Source organism: Euprymna scolopes, chromosome 10, assembly GCF_053919585.1.
Source record: "Euprymna scolopes isolate OS-2025 chromosome 10, ASM5391958v1, whole genome shotgun sequence".
NCBI classification, from domain to species: domain Eukaryota; kingdom Metazoa; phylum Mollusca; class Cephalopoda; order Sepiida; family Sepiolidae; genus Euprymna; species Euprymna scolopes.
Window position 1 is genome coordinate 90973533 of NC_136491.1, and position 22500 is coordinate 90996032.

At 32.8% G+C, this 22500-nt stretch overlaps 1 protein-coding gene and 1 long non-coding RNA gene across 12 annotated transcripts in view; one reads left to right on the forward strand and one right to left on the reverse strand.

The window, feature by feature from the left end:
- Positions 1-22500, forward strand: part of LOC145286125 (cadherin-23-like) — a 1312625-nt gene that overhangs the window by 477588 nt on the left and 812537 nt on the right. The gene's annotated exons all lie outside the window — the stretch shown is intronic.
- LOC145286124 (uncharacterized) lies at positions 986-5879 on the reverse strand. Its single transcript, XR_013869107.1, has 2 exons — positions 1693-5879; positions 986-1643 (listed from the first exon to the last, which is right to left on the reverse strand). It is a non-coding gene; the product is annotated as an uncharacterized LOC145286124 (long non-coding RNA).

The window sequence follows — 22500 nt, forward strand, 5'->3', positions numbered from 1 at the left end:
CAAAGAGAAGGTCTCAGAGTCTTAATATATATAGTTTCTAGAATTTTGAGATGGTAAAGAGAGTGCGATTTGCTAAGAATGGAAAAAAACGTCCGCACTAAAATTCAAAGCGCAAATGCGATTATTTATAAGATGCTCTCCTATAGATGAGCCATGGGTATTGTTCAAAACGCCCGAAGGTAGGTAGTTTCCATTTAGAATTTTGGATGGAACATGTTGTTTTACCCTATTATCTAATCTTTGAGACGTCCGCCCGACGTAGCGCACACCGCAGCTACATTTAAATAAATAAATAATTGAATTGTTATTTACTTGCGAATAAAATACAAGCATATAGCGAAGTGATTAAACATAGAAATATGTGATGTGATATGACTATAGCATATAAGTATGTAGTATCTAAGTACATAAATACATATGATTTTTAAACATAGATATGTAAATTATCATGTGATGTGATGCCATAAAATAAACTTTTCTGATGTCTAAACATAGAAGTATATGATATATAAGCATATAAAATGTCTTAGCATTCCAGTATATGATGTCTTAGCATAACAGTATCTGATGCAAAAGGTTCTAAGCATGTAATGTCTGCGAATATAGGTATGTGCTGTCTGAGAATATAAACATATGATGTTTTAAAATATCAATATTTAGTGTTTCTGCATATAAATATTTGATGTCTGTATACCACTATCAGCCGGTCACTGGGGTGTGACCGACAGATGTGTTATAGTAAATGTCTTAAAGCGGTCTCATGAAGACATGAAGACGGGCCAGTCATTAGGGTCTGAGTAACAAGAAGAAAATCATACCTGAGATATTGGATCTGGGTGTGGCTCCTTTCTTTTCTCAAGATGATCTCTTCACCCTGGTGGCATTCTGGTGGGAATCTTCATCTCTTTGTCCTCAGGGCCGCCTTTCGACTTCAGACATTTATGAAGGCATTCATGGCAGACAAGAAAAATGACACGCGACACAATTGTAATATACAAAGGTATAACTAACTATTTTATTTTACATTAGAGATACAATATATATTACAAAAAAAACAATTTACAATTAATTTTTACAATAGGCTTTTCAAAGCTAACTAACCTACCCTAACTAGTGTTGAGGGAGGGGGTGGCCCCCCTCATTTACGGAGAGACAGTCTATGCGTCCTCACATCATGGTGGTCGTGCAGGAAAAAGACAGAAAGATAGCAAGGGGATTATGGGAAGGGGTTTCTCTGTATCTCTACGCTCATGGACAATTTACCACCCGTCCATGCTGCAGAGTGTGTTAGAAACAGTGGCACAAGGAAATAGTGCCACATCCCTCCCTATGCAATCCGAAATTTATGAGCATTCATAAATTTCAGAAGTCCCTAATTTTCCGTGAATGGTGCGTCAACCGGCCGTCAGCAATCAATGTCCCCATGCTCTACGTTCCATCAGGAACTCAGTGAAGCAAGTTATTTTTTCCACCAGGCTCCTGGTAGACTGGTATACTGCTTCAAATACCAGAGAGGGTAATCATCCTCGCCCTCCATCGAGGCAATGACCTCATGATTTCAGTTACTGGATTTACACTTTCTTAAGCAACCAGTATAATATTTTTTAACAAAGCCGGATTTTACGTGAGTTCATCACGCCGACCTATACGTATTTCACTAAGACGGATTGTACGTGAGTTTATCACGCCGACCTATACGTATTTCACTAAGCCGGATTGTACGTGAGTTTATCACGCCGACCTATACGTATTTCACTAAGCCGTATTCTACGTGAGTTTATCACGCCGACCTATACGTATTTCACTAAGCCGGATTGTACGTGAGTTTATCACGCCGACCTATACGTATTTCACTAAGCCGGATTGTACGTGAGTTTATCACGCCGACCTATACATATTTCACTAAGCCGGATTGTACGTGAGTTTATCACGCCGACCTATACGTATTTCACTAAGCCGGATTCTACGTGAGTTTATCACGCCGACCTATACGTATTTCACTAAGCCGGATTCTACGTGAGTTTATCACGCCGACCTATACGTATTTCACTAAGCCGGATTCTACGTGAGTTTATCACGCCGACCTATACGTTTTTTAATTTAGTCTGCATAACATTATTTTCGTAACTGGATTTACGCTCCCTTCAGCAACCAGTATAATGTATTTTAACCAAGTCGGAGTTACGTGACCTCATCACGCCGACCTATATGTATTCCAAGTTATTACTTCAGTTACTGGACTTACGCTCTCTTCAGCGACCAGTATAATGTATTTTAGATAAGTCGGGGTTACGTGACCTCATCACGCCGACCTATATGGATTTAGTAAAACCTTGGTCTTCAGAGGTTCTAATCCAATTAATTCTGTTAGAGCAAGGAGTCTGCCGCCGAGCGACCAATAAAAACTATCCACCACGGAATATTTATTAATTATATAAAGAATTAATTAAGAAGGGCACTCAGCCTTCATGAGTTAGAATACTCAATTAGGGGGAAAAAAATTCCAAAAATAAACAATTCAGAAACCTGGTATACATTAAATCAATGAAATAGGGTGTTAACAATTTTTTTTTTTTCTTAAAAAGAAAACACTTTTAAAAAATCATTTCAGAGCACCTCGGTCACAATTAGAATTTGTTTACACAATGCAAACGCATTTCAGTTATTACATTCATAATTAACTTTTTCCCAAATTTCAGGGTACATTTAAAAAGTATGTGTATTTTTTTCAAAACTTGATTTACAAAAGATCATTAAAATTTAATTCCAAAATTTAAAAATTATTTCAAGTATTTTGGTTCATCGGTAAAATCAATTTATGTTAGTTAACTTCTTTCCAAAGTAATTCATTTATTATTATAAAAACCAATCTTCTCAAAAGGTCATAAACTTCGAATAGACCCATTTTTCGTAATACAATTCAAAAATTATTCCAAACATTTGGTTCATTATTAAAATTAATCTTCCGAAAAGATCATAGAAAATTCATTTTGAATCAATTCACCCTTCACAATGAGATTCAGAAACATCCCAAATTTTTCATTTCGTAATTATTATTTTTAAAATTCAGTGTACATTTAAAGTTATTTAATTGATTCTTAAAAATCATTTCTTCTTATAGGTCATTATCAAGGTCATTTCGAATTCAGAAACATTTCACGTTAATTAACTTTATTTTCCAAAGTAATTATTTTATCATTTAAAAGCAATTCTTTTCCTAAACTCACTCACAAGGATTATTTCGAATTAATAAACTCCCGCCACACCTGGGAGTTACATTAGTTAACGACCAGTTCTGTATAGTTAAAAGCTCGAAAAAATTAAAATTTCAATTAAAGAGAGATCTTTCTAGACTGAGGAAATCTTTTTTTTTTCTTAAGAATTAATTCAATTTTATGTATATACTCCTCAGTCAATATTTCAGGGACCCCTATCATACGGGCCAATTTCAAATAAACCTTCAATTAAAGAATTTGCTCGAATAATTCTTCCTTAAAATCATCTAGAGTTCAGGAAAATCTCTTTCGTTAGTCAAACAATATTTCCTTAGAAATTATTAAAAATTCAGAGAATATTCGAAATGTAATAGCGTAATTTTTTCTTTAAGAAAAACTATGAACATTTCAGAGAACTCTCAAAAAATGAACGTAATCATGTAACAGTTGGCTTTTCCAAACACTCGAAGACTTCAAAAAAGTACTTTAAGTGCTGTTTGAATAATCGTCTCAGTTTTTATTTTTAATAAAAAAACAATTGAAGACATCATTTAATGTAATTTAACGAAGCATAAATAATTTTGTTCTTTAAACTTGGTAGAAAAATTTAAAAAAACTCCAAGTTAATTCGTTATTATATGCCCTCCTGCAATCAGCCATGGGGGTTTAGCTATACAATCATTAAAACGCAAGAGTAGAGAAAGAGAATGAGGGGAAAAAGAAGGGGATAGAGGCAGAGCGATGCCACTACACACCCTACCACCCTCATGATATCATTACGTAATAACAAAAAAAATCTTCGACAATTTTCTCTCTCGTCCTCATAGATAAGGGAATGAGAGAGAGATAGAGAGAAGAAGAGAGAGAGAGAGGCAGGTAGCGTTGTTCTACCACCCATCCCTTAACAACCTCACAAACACCATGACGAGGTCATCTTAGCTTATCCTTCCCATGTGCGGCCATTGTTTTAAAAAATGAGTGACAGGTAGACATTAAACATTTCTACGAGTTTAAAAAAAAATAAAATAGAAAAAATCTTGTTTTTATCAATTTTGTAAGGCGCTCACACAAAGAAAACTTCGTATTATGTAATCTAAATTTTTAGCGATAATATTTTTTCTTTCCCTTCTTTTCTTTTTTTAACAGACAAAAAAAATAAATAAAAAACATTATCAAATCAAAAAGTCCCCTTATGTTTCAGCGTAAATTGGTACCTAACCTGAAAAATAAACACATCAACTGTTCATGGAATAAAATGTAATGTAAAAGTTCTATTTTTTCAAATCTGAATCTAACACTTGCAAAGTCAAAAGAATTTTTTTAAAAAGTCCTATATTTTTATAAACCTGAAATAAAGATCAGATAAAAAATGTTAGGTATCCTTTATTTTCTTTCCTTTTTTTTTCTTTTTTAAATTTATTTTTCGAGCTTCGTGTTTGAAGGATTTTTTTCTTTTTCTTTCATGTAATAACAAGATGCATAGATATACACACATATAGATATATATCTTGAGAGAGACAGAAAGAGAGAAAGCGTGAGAGAGAAAGAGATATTGCATATTCTAGAGACACTTTTTTCTCATCTCTGTTTTTTTTTTTTTTTTTTGTGTGGGACACATTTCTTACTTTTTTGTTCGAAGGGTTACTTTCAATACTCTTTTTTTCTAAATCGATCTTTTGTAAACTGTTTTTTTTTTTTTTTTGTAGGTGCAAGACAATTTTTTGTTCAGGTTCTAAATTTTCTTTTTTGAGTGCGTTTTTTTTTTGTGCGCGTGTGTACTGGTCTGCCATTTTTTTAAATTTTGCCAGAAATAATAGTTTTTTCCGTTTTTAAAGACCGTGGACCATTTTTTTTTTTATTCGATTCGTCTAGTGGTCGTTATTTTTGGTTGTGCCGTGGGTTTAAGGGTCGAAATTATTTCCATGCTGGGAAACAATATGTTCTGGTCATAGTGCATCATTTATACTGCGACACAGATGCGACGAGATCCGTCTGGTAATTAACCAGGGTCAATCCTGCGTCTTAAGGCAACCATTTATACCACAATCAGCCGGTCACTGGGGTGTGACCGACAGATGTGTTATAGTAAATGTCTTAAAGCGGTCTCATGAAGACATGAAGACGGGCCAGTCATTAGGGTCTGAGTAACAAGAAGAAAATCATACCTGAGATATTGGATCTGGGTGTGGCTCCTTTCTTTTCTCAAGATGATCTCTTCACCCTGGTGGCATTCTGGTGGGAATCTTCATCTCTTTGTCCTCAGGGCCGCCTTTCGACTTCAGACATTTATGAAGGCATTCATGGCAGACAAGAAAAATGACACGCGACACAATTGTAATATACAAAGGTATAACTAACTATTTTATTTTACATTAGAGATACAATATATATTACAAAAAAAACAATTTACAATTAATTTTTACAATAGGCTTTTCAAAGCTAACTAACCTACCCTAACTAGTGTTGAGGGAGGGGGTGGCCCCCCTTCATTTACGGAGAGACAGTCTATGCGTCCTCACATCATGGTGGTCGTGCAGGAAAAAGACAGAAAGATAGCAAGGGGATTATGGGAAGGGGTTTCTCTGTATCTCTACGCTCATGGACAATTTACCACCCGTCCATGCTGCAGAGTGTGTTAGAAACAGTGGCACAAGGAAATAGTGCCACATCTGAGCATATGAGTATTTTATGTCTTAGCATATCAGTATGTTATGTCTGAGCATAACAGTATGTGGTGTCTGAGCATATCAGTATGTTATGTCTGAGCATATCAGTATGTTATGTCTGAGCATATCAGTATGTGATGTCTGAGCGTATCAGTGTGTGGTGTCTGAGCGTATCAGTATGTGATGTCTGAGCGTATCAGTATGTGATGTCTGAGCATATTTGTATGTGGTGTTTAAGCATATGAATCTGTGATGACTGAGAATGTCAGAATATATAAGTGGTGTTAAAGCATAAAAGTATATAATGTGCAAGCATATAAGTATGCGATGTTAAAAATATAAATGTGATGTTAAAACGTAAATATATCATGTCATACAGTATAAGTATACTTTCTTAGCGTATATGTATTTTGTGCCTATGCATACAATAATATGATGTTTAACTATACAAGAGTGTGGTATATGAATACACAAGAATGTGATATATAAACCTACAAAATTGTAGTCTATAAAAATGAATCTCATAAGAAAGTAAAGGCTAAGAATAAAAAATCTATGAATGTAACATCTAAGAGTATTAGATATATAATTAACGTGTCTATGTGTACTATAATATTTTTATATTGTGAATAGAATTCACTTGTTACTTTTTCTTTCTAGTTTTAGTTTTTAATGCAGTCCTGTGGATATTGGAAGACATTTTTGATAACAGCGCCACCTTGCGGCAGTCAATACGCTCAGACATTTGAATTATTAATTGGTCCCGTTGGGAATTGCTTTCTTAAATTTTCTTTCATATAAAAAAAACGGTGTATTTAATATTATATTTACTCCTATTTTTTTTTTAGGTATTCGTCTTTATCTTAAATATTTCTAACCACTCTTTACCCACCCTATCTCTCTCATTATATATATATATATATATATATATATATATATATATATATATATATATATATATATATATATGGGAGAGAGATAGGGTGGGAAAAGGGTGTTTGGAATATAATATATATATATTATGTCAGTAGAGTTCAGTTTCCTAGAAGTACATCGAATGAAACATGTGTCTCCCAAAAAGTGCTCAATGAGTAAACCGTGCAGGTATATTAATAAAGAGCTTTCAAGGGTAATTTTGGGCCTGAAGACGTAATCTCTCCAATAACGGGTGATTACAGAAACATGTATGCACATATGTAGCCATCAGTGTTTGTATGAATTTATATATATATATATATATATATATACTAGAATACCCGTGACCTGTTGGGTCAGTATGTTATATTATCTATTGAATTCATGCATGAGCGTGACACTTATGACGTAAAGAAAATAGTTTTTTTTTTTTGTTTTTTTTACATAACAGAAACATTTGTATGAAAGTATATTAAAATGAAAAATCACGGACGGATCACTCAAACATGAAAAAAAAAATCCTCCCTCATCGTGTAAAGTCACCTATTTTTCCGATTAATCGCTCAAAAATCGAAAATTAAACATGGCTTTCCTAAGAATCGAACTCCAACAAAAGTCATTTAAAGCAAAAACGCACATGAACCTACCGATGAGAAATATAAGAATGAAAACCCCATATTGGAATCCTTCAACCAAGTTATAGAAACTTAAAATCTAAAAAAAAAATAATTCATAAAACCTGGAGCAAAAAAAATAAAACCTAAATAAATAAAATAAAATAAAACTAATATTGAAACAGATTAGTAAATGTGTCAACAAATTCACCGTTCTCACACAACTATTTTGTATCTAGAAATGTAAACAAAAAATAAAAAAAGAAGGAAGGAAAAGGGGCGGATAGAGAGTAGTAGTAGTCTTGGCTTTTCTACAATTTTTATGTTTGTCAACGGGTTAAAGTTGTTTAGTTGTAAGAAAATAGCGACAGTATTGTTGTAATAAAGAATAGTTGCAAAACACCTCCACTCTTCCGATGTTAAATACTAATTTCGAAATAATATCGTTAATATTTCAGTGCGCAGGTCAAGATCTGAAAAAAAGCGATTTGTGTTTATTTGTTTACGTTGTTATGGGTTAATGTTTATGCGCGCATGCGCAACTGGATGTCGTAAACTGGAAAGTGGGTTACATTACTCGTTACAAGGTCATTTGAGTTTTATAATTATATATATATATATACATATATATCTGTGTTTATGAATGTATATGTGTGTGAATAATATATTCCTAATGTCTACCTAATACATTGCGACTTGATTTAGAAATAATATGGCTAGACATAGCGAAATTCGAAACACGGGATGTCTTCTACCAGGCAGCTAATAAAATTTGTAGAAATTATATCACATTTAAGTCAAATTAAAACTTTGTTTACATTTTCTTATCACGATACTAAAAACTAAAAGTACTTGATTGTTTTTATGGAAGAAAACTGCCTTATGTCTAAGTGACAAATTTTATTTTCTCCATCGGAGTTCTATCTCTACTGACAAGATATATATATATATATATATATATATATATATATATATATATAAAAATATATATGTGTGTGTGTGTCTACAGAATGTTTAAATATAAAAAAAATGTAACAATTAAAATAAAAATGCAATTTACATTCCCAGAAAAAACAAATTCAACCTATCGCACACCTACCACTTGCATAATCCGATTCTAAAATGTCTAAAATTACAAAAGAGAATTCAACTATATACGGATGACAAAAAAAATGAATTAAAATTGTTTAATTGAAATAGACTTAGCACTTGCATAAGCCGACTTCTAAAAAGTTTAATTATAAAAGAGAATTCAAGTATATGAAGGTGAAAAAAAAAACTAACTAAAATTGTTAAATAGAAAAAAAGGGTCAGCTGCCTACCATGTAGCTGTTTCGGAAATTTATGTTTTTAAAACAGGGCAGCTGTAAAATACGTGGCTCTCCACTAGATAATACACTTCGCCAATAACAAAATGTAGATACAATACAGTTGCTATTAATACTATAATTATAAAAAAAATTAGATATTAATAATATTATTAAAATAATTATATCATACAGTATAAGCCCGGGATACGGTCGCGCTAGGATCTGTTTTTTTTTTGTTTGTTGGTTTTGTTTTTTGCTTTTTTCATGTTATGATGTCGAATATGATATTTTTCCGGCCACTGGTTACAATATTAGCCCGCCTTTCGATGCTATTTATGTTATTTGATTATATAAATGTGTATTATATACTGTATTGCATTTTGTTATGAATTTTTAATGCCGTATTCAGAGTTCTTTTGTGAGTATATATATTAAATGATATTTTACTTATATATAGTGATGAAAACCTACTGGACGTTGTGGGAAATGATTTCCTGACGGATATTATTTCTGCTTCCATCTTTCTTTTTTCTATTCGACAAGTAAAAATAATCAAATGTCAATAGTGTAACTTCCTGAAATTAATCTCTGTTTTCACGTAAAGTAAATATGTCTTCTTTTATTTTCACCTAACTCAACGACGATTTATCAACATTAAATTTGTCCACTGTTTAAATAAGTCGACCTCGGGGAACACGAGAAACGAGCGAATTTATATGGAACGTTTGTCTTGTTCTAATCAAAATCAATCTTACGCAAGTCTTGTTATGAATTCAATGAAACTAGGAAAGAAAAAAAAAACGATATCTGTATTGGCGTTCATTTTATTTTTTATTTTCATAGTATTTTTCTGCTGTTTGCATTTGTTGTTAAAGAACTTGCTTTAATCTCCAATCTATATGGTATTATTCACATGAAACCCATGTAAATTTATACAGTTAGTAAATAGTTGGCACTTTTGAACTTTCTTAACTAGACCAATTTTCTGTTGTTATATTGTCTCCTCTTGTCGATTCCTTTCATGTTTTTTTTTATGTTCATATAATTTCCATATAATAGTTCTACATATGCATTGAGAATTTTTGAATATTTGAATAATACTATTTTTTTAGTTAAATACAGATGAATAGGTTGGTGTAAAATGTCGGTTTTTGAGGTGGGGTTGAACGTCAAAAAACATTATTTTTGCACCAACCTAATAAATTAAACGCGCACACACACAATATAATAAAGGTATGATCACTGAGAGTTGGAAGATTCTATTTATAGATGCTACCGATAGAAACTGACGTTGTTTTTATACGGTGTTTTTTATTTTTTATTTTTTTATTTTATTTTTTTTTAATAAAAAACACCGTATAAAAACAACACTAGCGAATAAATACTGGGAACTCAAAGAAAGCGGACATTCGCCGGTAGTCGAATGGAAAATAATGAGACAAGCTACGACGTGCAGACATTTAGACGACCCATGTAAATTATGCCTCCATGAAAAATTTGCTATCCTGTACTTTAAAGAACCCCACAATCTATTAAACTATAGACGAGAAATAGCAAACAACTGTGTTCACAAAATAAAACTTACTCTAAGATAGCGATACAAAATAGCTTTAAAACTAACAATAACAATAGAAAACAAACAAATTAAATAAACATGAATATACATAAACGATCACACATATATGTATATATGTATATGTGCATGTGCGTGTGTACACATAGGTATATTTATATATATATAAAAAAGGAAGGAAAACGTCTACCTAAAACCACTAACCTAGTCCTTTGTTCGATAAAATGCATGCCCATTGGCTGATAGAAAGGGGCGCGGTGGATACTAAAAAGCTGATTGGCTAACTAGAAATCCTCAACATATATAAAAACAAGAAGCAACCACAGAATTCGCGCATAAGCCTGACGAATCCTATAGTGGATGAAACGCAGAATATTCAGTGTAGCTTAATCATCATATATATTTTATAAATTACTAACTAGCTCTACCTACGTATTGAGCACTTTTGAAGTAAATACTTAAAGTTTACGCATAAATCTATATTTTCGTATATTAGGTTTATGTGAGTAAATGAAGTAGTTATATATATATATATATATGTGTGTATATATATATGTATGTATACATATATATATATATATATATATATACACGCGTAGAGCATAATCACGTTGACACAGCCGGTTCTCGTTAAATCACCGAAGTTAAGCAACATATAGACTGGCCACTACCAGATGGGTGACCAATTTGAGAATTTCAGGCGTTGTACGTAGAACGTCGACATCTCCCTGCAAAAGTTGCAAAATCCCAACGTCGTTTTATCCCTCAACTAGGATATACATGCTACTGGGAATGAAGTTAACAGTCAGACGACATACCATTACGCCACGAAGTCAGGGTCTTTAGAAAGAATCGAAAATAAAGAATTTAAAACGAAGGTGGTTTTCTAGGTCAAATATCATGCTACAGCAGAGCAAGAGTAAAGAAAACGAATTCACAGCGCAAATTTTGTTGTGAGATAAAAGTGGCCGAAATAAAAGAAATTTACGACGTCGTTTCGTAAGTGTTTCATATTATCATCACGGTAGCATATAAAAAGTTATAAGAATGGGCGAGCAAGCCGAGAAGCAACCGGAAAAAAAACCTTTGCCGGACATACAGAAAAAAGGCACACACACACACACAAGCACACACATTTTCGCTTTTATATATATATATATAGACTAGTGGGGGTACCCAGCATTGCCTGGGTGTTTGGAAGTGTGTGTTGGGGAAGTAAAGCAGAACTAAATGGAAACTTAACCTTGTTTAAATATTTTTAAAAAAACATGTTACACCTCTTAAAAAATGAAACAAAAATACCAGCCATTCTAAAAATGGAAAAAAAATCTTTTGTAAGTGTAAAAGTAAAAAAAAAGAGGCGGTTGGTGGCAGGTAAGCTCAACCCCGAACCCTTGAGGCCAATAGGCTGACAGGATACACCTGCCCTACGGAGATGGAAGCAATGTTAAATTTAAAAGTGAATAAATTCAAATTGAGGTCAAACATCACGCTATTCCGCAGTTAACTATTTCTGCGAGACAGTTTTTTTTGTTTTAATTCTTCTCTTGTTGGGGAGGGGGGGGCAAAATAACAATTATCTGATATGACGGTTTTCAGCGACATTAATCAAAGCGCTCATTGCCGCACGAGTGTCGCCGAGTTTTTTTGTTGTTTTTTTTTTTTGTTTTGTTTTGTTTTTCAGTTTCGCTTTTTTTATACCGAAAAGCCAAAGACACACGTGTGGGTCAATAAATGTGGCGAAAATCCCACGTAAAAGTTGCCCAAATTAAAAATACACGCCGAGTCATTTCTTAAATATTAGATATTATCATCTCGGTAGCATATAAAAAGTTATAAGAATGAGCGAGCAAACAGAGAAGTAGCAAAAAAAAAGCCTTTGCCAGACATACAGAAAAAATTTGCACACACACACATTTTCGCTTTTATACATATAGATATATGACTATTTAGAAACTGATAAATAGAAAACAGGAATACTACTATATAGATTGATAGGCACACCGTCAGAAAGACAAACAAGACAAAGAATTTCAGGTCTTAACGTATTTACTTCTAAAAGTAGCGTTGAGGCTTGGGTGAGACGAACCAATTACCTTGACGAATGGACCAAACTATTGTAAGGGAGACAATCCGATTCTATACATGGAAACGTCAAATTGTCGAGCGCTTACTAACTGCGGCTCGTGTATCAATAATAAATGGACAAAGAAAAGCAACTTGAAAGATAAAAAAAAGACAGAAGCCTTTATGATGGAAATAGATGTTTGTGTGACCATCGCTTTAATAATTTAATAACTGGCCGGGGCGATTTTGTTGGAAAATAGAAACTACAGTAAGCATTGTACACATATACAGATCTGAAATTTTACTTATACACGATCTTGTTACATTTATATTCTCAATAGACAAGCACACACACACACACACACACACACACACATATATATATATATATATATATATATATATAACACATGCACATATTTGTATATATATTATAGTAATGGGTCACTGTATCACAACTCTTCAGTGCGACTAGACAATAACCGATTCTAAGACAGGAATCGAACCTACAACCATCTAGTTTATAGTCAGCAATTTTACACCTAACCACGAGATCGACGCTCCTAAATCATATCTCTAATATCTTTACATAACCATCGATGGTCACGTTTAAAGTGCTTCATTAAAAAAGAAAGAGAGAGCTACTTGGATGAAAACAGACCGAAAAAAAAACATATATATATTCATCAACACTGACGTGTACATATTCGATTTGCCGAGCGGATTTTTTTTTTTTTTCAATTTCGGCAGGCATATTATATAGAATGGCGACCAAAAGTTGTTGTTCGGCCATATTTTTCTCAACTTAACAACTGCACACGATGACTAAAATTATTAGAAACTATATTCATAAAAAAATACAGCAATTTTTAAACCGGATCTCATTTAACACGGGACAAATATACTAACAGTATTTAATAGCTAACGTAAAACTAAATTAATAAATCATAAAATAGAAAACTCGAAACTAAAAATAAAATTAAATTAAAACAATTCGCCCCAACCCTACTGCACCCACCTTCATAGCCAATAAAAAAATAATTATAAATACACCAAGCCTCAAGAGAAAAGCAAAAGAAAAGAAAACAACAACAATTGCTCCTGCGATATTCGGATGCACCGATAGAAAGCGCTTGAGAAAAATATGGGCACCCAGGGTGGTCAAAAAGTCAGGTAACATGTTAAAGGTAATCAGACATAAAAAGGGGAACAATTCTAAACATTTTGAAGAAAGATTTAAGTTAACAAAATAAACATATTTCATGTTTGTTTCATTTTATATTTCAATGTATGGTACTTAAATATACGTGTATTGCTAATATCGTTTTTCTTTAAAATGTTACCTGACTTTTTGACCACCCTGTATATAATATGCCTGCTGAAATTAAAAGGTCCGCTTGGCAAATCGAAAAGATATCCAGAAAGATTGGAAAAAGAAATAATTCTGTCGTGTTTAATCAGACGTGTCTAAATAAGGACTTTCTGCCAAAATATACAAATGTGTGTGTGTGTGTGTGTGAAAAAGACGAAGAAAAAAATTAAATGCAGGAATAAGCCATGAAAACGTATCAACAACGTCTTCAGATTGTTTCTGCTAGCGTTTGTTTATCCGAACGAAACCGGTTTTCGATTTTTGATTCAGGTGTTTATTTTATTTTTATTTTATTTATTTATTTTTTTTTTTTTTACTATTGTGTTTTTTCACACATCCTGTCTCCATGGCATTAAGTTTATGATGTGTCGTCTATTTCATCCTTGCATATATGTATGGAAAGGGAGTTAGAACACGTGTGTGCGTGTGTGTGTGTGTGCGCCCATCTATCTAGATTCCGAAATTGCATGTGTACGCACCCCAGACCACTTTTCATCCGACAACCATACGGGCCGTATCTTTAGACGTTCCCGCGCATGATTGAAATGGCACTAATGCTTTTCTTGTATATGGGGTTGGGTAGTGTAGCATGAATTGGTGCGAGTAACCTGGATGATTGGTCAAATAAAAAGCGGCTCATAAGCAGACGTAAATGACGTCGAATCTATGTATTACTTAACATATTGCAGTAACTGTCATCGTAAAAGCGCGAGAAATTATTTCTGCTCCAGACTAACAGTGGCCTCGTGTTTACAATCGTATAATTTGATAGGGAATATCGTAAAAGAGGCCATCTTGTAAGTTAGTCGAGGCAGCAACCGTTCAGCCATGCGTGATGTATGCTAAGGTTCATCCCCTATTGTGTAGCTGCAGTGGTTTTGCATCCATTCGCTTGCTTTACAGGTACTTCCATCGAATGTTATGCAATGCACTTACCGCAATTGTACCGCCTTAACAATAACCCAGACCGACCCGACAAGCAGCAAAATAGCACCCCGTCACTGTCCAGGGCCCTAGATGCACGATGATTTTCTACTTATGTAGCTTCTTTTATCGGACCGTAAAGTGTGTGGTCCCGAATCATTAAGTGTCCTTCCACGTGCTGAATGCGGTTCCTCTAATTAGGATATAACAGCAGAACTAATTTAAAACCTTTTATAAGTATATTCGAGATTTCATTTTATTGCGGACTGTTATCCTCATCTTCATTGTTGTTGTTGCTGTCAAATCATCCTCTGGCCTTCTTCGGGTTGTTAACCGCGACGGGATGGGAATCATGGGACTGTATAATCAATTATTACTGTCAACTAATCCGCTGGCCTGCTTTGGGCAGGATCGAAACCGCTATCTCCAGACAATGTTTACCTAGATCCGTAAAGATTCAACTCCTCTATCAACTGCGCCACGGGCCCCAAAGGACAATCAAGGTTGTATTTTATGGTATTTTGCCTCCAATTTGGAGTTTTTATTTGGTATTTTATTGTCGGGTCAGTACCGAATGGTATTATGTATTATTTATTTTTTATTTTCTGGAATCGTTCGGAATTTTTTGATATCATACCAAAAGCAGGCAAGCGAATTATATTGATCAGAACGTGGTAAGAAAATAAGAACTATTAAAGGCAATAATTACTGGGTATACAGTTACAATCCCAGCATTCCTATCTTGTCGCGGTTAATCACCTGAAACAAGGCCAGAGGATGAGTTGGCCGAAACGTGTTAAAACAGTAACAACTATGAAGATGAGAACAATCAACAAAAAATGAATACACAAATTATGAAACCTCATCGCAAACGATTCTAAAAATTAAAACTAGAATAATACAAGGATATCCGATTATAATAAGATGTTTGTGTATAAGGCCGTAATTAGAATTTTCCAAAATGTTCATTAGTCCAGACTGCCAGTAATATGCTGTTTTTTAGGCATAATGAAAACGAACATAGCGCTTTTCATTAAATCCCAGGAAATGTCAATATTGTTTCTAATCTATCAGTAAGTTTAAATATTATAGATTTGCATAATTTTCAAAATTTGACACGAAAGCTTTATTATATAAAGTGAACATGAACACCTCCAAATTTCCAAAATAATAATCGAATGTTTTTTTTTTCGATTTTATACAAAAAGAATCAAACAATTTTCATCCAGTTTATCTCTTTAAAGTTTTTCACTCAATTTTCTGAAAATATTTCTCCCCCACCCCCTCGAGGAAGCACTTGTTCACACAATTTGCTAATTTATTATCCGTTGAATTGAATCATAAAAAAGAATATCACGACTTGATTTCTAACAATACCATGACATTCACGGTCATGACTACGTTTTGCATACTTGATGTTTGCTTTGCACACTATGTTTTTTACTTACTCATCACCCCCAAATGGTTAACAGAGTAAACTGCCATAACTCGACGTCGCCGTGATAATAAATTCTGTTTACTCAGATTTTATTTTTATGGAAGAAACCACATTTATTAAAAAAAAGATGAATAAAATGCCCAAAAATGAGAGCTTACCGAAGATATTTAAATTTCCGTCAAAATTCTTAACACACGCAGACACGAAGTTTTCTATATAAACATGATATAGTATGTACGTATGTATGTGCATATATAAAACATAATATAGTATGTATATATATATATATAAATGCATACAACAGTGAAATAGTGTATACATATATACCACCATGAAATAGTATGTATACATATACAACAATTAAATAGTGTATATATATATATAAATACAACCATGTAATCGTATGTATGTAAGTATGTATATATATATACAACCATGTAATAGTATTATATATATACAACCATGTAATAGTATGTATATATATATATATATATATATATATATATATATATATATATATATATACAATCATGTAATAGTGTATATATATGCGACCATGAAATTGTATGTCTATATATATATATACAACGATGAAATACTATGTATATATATATATATAAACGTGAAATAGTATATGTATATATATGTATATATATATATATACAAACATGGAATAGTATGTGTGTATATATATCCATGAAATAGTATGTATAATACATATATATATATATACAACCATGAAATAGTTTGTGTATATATACACAACCATGAAATATTATGTGTATATATATACCCATGAAATAGTATATATATATGTATATATACCCATGAAATAGTATATATATATATACACCCATGAAATAGTATGTATATATATATGTATATACAATCATGAAATAGTATGTATATATATATGTATATATATATACAACCATGAAATAGTATGTATATATATGTATATACAACCATGAAATAGTATGTATATATATGTATATATATACAACCATGAAATAGTATGCATATATATACAAACGTGAAATAGTATATAGATATATATATATGTATATATATACAACGATGAAATAGTATGTATATATATTCAAAGTTGAAATTGTATATATATATGTATATATATACACAAACATGAAATAGTATGTATGTATATATATACAAGCATGAAATAGTATATATATATACAAGCATGAAATAGTATGTGTGTATATATATATACAGCCATGAAATTGTATGTGTATATATATACAGCCATGAAATTGTATGTGTATATATATACAACCATGAAATTGTATGTGTGTGTATATATATATATATATACAACCATGAAATTGTATGTGTGTATATATATACAACCATAAAGTAGTATGTGTGCATATATATATACAACTATGAAATAGTATATATATATATATACAAGCATGAAATAGTATGTATATATATACAAACGTGATACAGTATATAGATATATATGCATATATATACACACAAACATCAACTAGTATGTATATATATACACACAAACATGAAATAGTATGTATATATATATGCACACAAACATGATATAGTATGTATATATATATGCACACAAACATGAAATAGTATATATACACACAAATATGAAATATTATATATATATATATATATATATATATATATATATATATATATAGTCATCCACATACAGTACTGTTTTGCTGTATCACGGCTCATCATTTCGGCAGCTATAGACAACTACCTCAAGCCAGTATCGAAACCCGAACGCCCAAGCGACAGTCAAGGCATCTTACCATTACGCTATTTGGCTGGTGCTGTGCGGGTAGTGCATAACCAATGTTTTCACATCGTCAAAATGCCTAAGCTTAATTTTTTTCACAAATGGCATCCCCTCATACGCTAATTGCAGTTTGTATATCACTTCCCACGACCGAAAAATTGAATTGCGAATTACTTAGGACCTCTATCCAGTCATGGCTGACAGAACAAGAGCACGCTACTCCCGTGAAGTAAATAAAGGGTTTCGTTCGAAATTCCATCCAAATTCCTGAGTTCGACAGAAACATTCCCGAGTTCGACAAGATACACGTGGAAAAGGTCGGATGTTACATCGACCGAAACGTTTTGAAAATCACCCTCAATATGAGAACAGTAGTCCGATGAATCAAATGATACAAAAAGAAAATGTTTTACGCTGATCAGCATTAGTTTCAGCTTAATGCTACATAATGGATAGCCCTACGTCGGATAGGGAATACACCAGCAAGTGTTGTTCTTGTGTTGAACCAAGTACAGATCGAACTGACACGAAGTTTGGGAAATAAACAAGTTTCCACGAAAGAGGCAGCAAGAGATGTCAGGCCAACTAGATCAAAGTAGAGCAAAATAGAGATGCATCAGTCGACATGACGTCACGCATATCAATTTTGGCAAAGAAACGATGCAACCGGCTCGGAATGGATTGCTTATGATGATGGAATAACTAAAAAGCATAGCGAAATGCCCGCCTTGGATCTATGTTCGCAGTGTCCACTCATTTGTCCGTAATAAGATAGGTAACCTATTCTTGAAAGATTATACCAGTCTCCTTCTCTCCCATGTAAAAACAAATAAATAAGACACACCTTAAGCAACCAATACAAATATATAAGTTTAGTGCTTATTTTTGCCCGATACAGACTGTTGGTTATCGACAAACATAAATTAAACGAAATCATTACCCTTGGGACGTGTTCGCTTTTTTATACTTGCATGATTGTTGGAGAAATTAATTTAGCATACATCTTCAATACGATGGTTCGAAAGTAGTCCCATGGCCATTGGTGGACAGTTTCCATAAAAGCGCCACCTAACGACAGAATATAAGCTCAGACGTTTGAATTATTCATTCCTTCTGCAGAGAAGTGTTTTCTTGTATTTTGTTTAAATATTTAAACGCAATTTCATGTTCAACATTATTCATAATTACTAGCTATTTCAGTTATGAGCATTGTAATTTTGTTTTTGCGAATGATATTTTTGAAAACATTTTTAAAATTTATTTATTTATTGTCAAAGAATCTTAAAATGAGTAAGACAATTGGATGTTAGCCATAGAAGTAATTAATACCGAAATGATAAATTACTCAGGCTGACCTACTTCTAAAAACATTGTTGCTATTCTGTCGCATCCGGGCAAAGACAGTCACAATTATCATGTTCCGACGGCCATAATTACTAAGAGCAGAATTTCGTCTTTAATGTAGCAGACGTAAAATAGTGACATGTTATGGAGATGCTTGCCAGAATATAAAGGAAGAATGGGCGTTGAAGTTTAAATTTTAAAATATCAAATCAAAATGTTTATAAAAGTAACCTCGACATTTAATTTAAGTATGTTAGTTATTTTTGTATGTGCTATATGTTTTTTTTTATTAAAGATACGTGATAAAACTTCCGTCGGTGAGTAGGTAAACTAAATTCCTTTAACAGTACAGATTTGCACCGTTTTTATGTATTCTTTATCGTATTAAACGTGACGGTTCTGATCTCCTTTCTAATTCTGATTAAAATCTATAATTTTCACTAATAGTTCTTAAATAAGACATTGAAATTCCGTCACTCATGCTAAATTAGTCATTAACATTTATTATTTATTAACACTTTTGTTTAAAATTAACAGATGAGATATTCAAGTAATGAGTAAAATCATTAATATATATATTATCACTGTATATTAATCTCTCTCTCTCTCTCTCTCTATCTATCTATCTATATATATATATATATATATATATATATATATATATATACTAGCGGGGGTACCCGGCGTTGCCCGAGTGTTTGTTTCCGGGACGGGGGGGGGGAGTTTTAAAAAATATTATGGTAGGTAAGAAGGAAGGATCAAACCCGGAGTCATGAGTAAAAGTAGGAAAATAAAGTGTGAAAAAAAAAAACATCTGCAACGTTAACAGTTCGGCCACCAAGAAAAGTCCATTCCAGTTGTTCAGGAAAAAAAAAAAAAAAAAACGACTACGGTTGGTCGGCGCGAACGTGAAAATATAATGTGAATTGTCCAGCACGCTAACCACTACGCCACAGAGCACTGCAGCTTAGTTTAGTGATTTTAAATAACTTCACATGAAAGAACTACGAAGCCAAACCGGTGTTTTCTTCTCAACTGTTCCTTGTGAACGATCCCCAAACGGTGTTAAGTGGTGGCAGGGGGAGGAGGAATTTATTAGAGAGAAAATATTTTACCACTTCCATTGATCTTAACCGATTTTGGCCGTGACTTCTCAGCAGAAAAAGTATAGAAATCTAAGGTTATCGAGGAATTTGATAAATAATAATTGTTCTGCCGTTTGTGCATATTATATTTGCATGAAATATCTTGATTTTTAATCCTATTAATGTCAAAATCAGACGGGAAAAAATTAGTTCATTATATATATATATATATATATTTATATAGATATATATATATTTATATATATATATATATATATATATATATATATATATATATATATATACAGTGAGATACATGAATGTACAGTGATTATTAGAAATAAATAGCGATATTTAAAACAAGAAATAAAATAGGTTTCAGACTCCTATAATCCGTTCGGCGCAGTGGTTAGAGGACTGGAAAAAATTAATTGTAAAAAATAATAGTGTCCTGAAGGTTGGAGGTTCAATCCACAGCGTGGGCGACCGAAAGATACAATTGCGAATTACTTCTGTCTGACGGAACAAGATAATGGTACCCCCGTGAAGTAAAGGGTTCCGCTCGAAATTCTGTCCAAATTCCATAGTTCGACAGGAACTTTTCCGAGTTCGACAAGATACATCTGAAGAAGGTTGGAGGTTATATCGACCGAAACGTTCTGAAAATCACACTTAAGATGAGAGCAGTAGTCTGGTGAATCCAAATAATACGAATAATTAATCCTCATCTCAAAAATTCAGAAACGTAATATCTATTATTTTATATAATAAAATTGTAAAATCCCCCATAAATTGTAGGTATATACATTTACATCGCCTTGCACTCCCATTATCGTACAAGAGTTTATGATTCAGGCTCTTTTTTGCTTTAAACATTTATTCAAAGTGTTTGGCTTGGTGGTTTGTAGAATGAAATTGTTGTTTTAGTTTTGTGTTTTGCAAAAAGAAAAAAAAAACATGAATACTTGGTGTATTTTTTGTAAGACAGCTGGTACCCTTAGACTGCCTGATCTGACGTTACCAGAATTTTAAATTAAAAGCCTTTCAAAAAATGCAAAACCGCATAAAAGTAAGTCATGTGATCCAACATAAGAATGTCGCTAGTTTAGTAGTATTTATGCATTTAGAAGCTTTAGACGAAAAGCGTTGTTTTTGTCTTGTATTTTTTTCACAACATGATTGAGTTTTTTCAAAAGGAATGAAAAAACGATAACAGAAATATTTGATGCATTTTAGGTGAGGAAACCGGTATCTACAAACAACCTGATCTGATAAGAGCAGAACTTTAAATTCGAAGCTTGTCAAAAACGAAGGGATACGTGAAGACATGTGATGTGTTTCCACTAAGGAACGTTGCTAGTTTAATATTATGTAGGAATTTGACAGCTTTCTAAGTTTACAGCCTGCACGAGACTATCACATCTATACACAGTCGTTATGTCATAGTTGGGAATCTCTAGGATTTCTAACCGTTAAAAACACGGAAGTTTTTATTGCAGGAAAAACTGCATACTTTCTACTGCTTATCTTACAAGCCTTGGGGTTTTTACGTAAATGCATTCGTTCGTGCTTTTGTTAGATCGTAAAAACCAGTGATGCCCAGTGGCGGCTGCTTGATGTTAATAAAACCCCCATTCGAGTGGGATGTTAAAATGTTCGCTTTTAAATGAACGTGAGTCGAGGACGCATTTGCAAAAATTGTTGTCGCTATAAAGCATGGAGCTGTTTTATTCCCAACCCACAGGTTCGTCATAATGCCGGCATCGATAACTTACGATTCTAATAGAATTACCCACTTGAAAATTCTTGAACAACTTCATTAAATCTAGCATCATTATATACTGCATATGCTCTCTCTCTCTCTCTCTCTCTGTATCTCTCTTTCTGTATCTCTCTCCCTCTCTCTATCTCCCTATTTTTAATTGTACTCTGTCACTCGCTTTTCTCAGATTTGTTATTATAATGGTGCTTCGTTTGATGAGTTTGTTTTTCGCGCATTTATCTGGAGCATATGCTATATTTATTATACACGTTTTAATATTAGCATTAGCATTTTATGCTTATATATATATATATATATATATATATATATATATATATATATATGAAGTAAGAATTACAATTATGTTTACCAAGATAATGCAAGATGGCAAATCTTATTTTGTGCTTCCTTCTTAAAATTAAACGT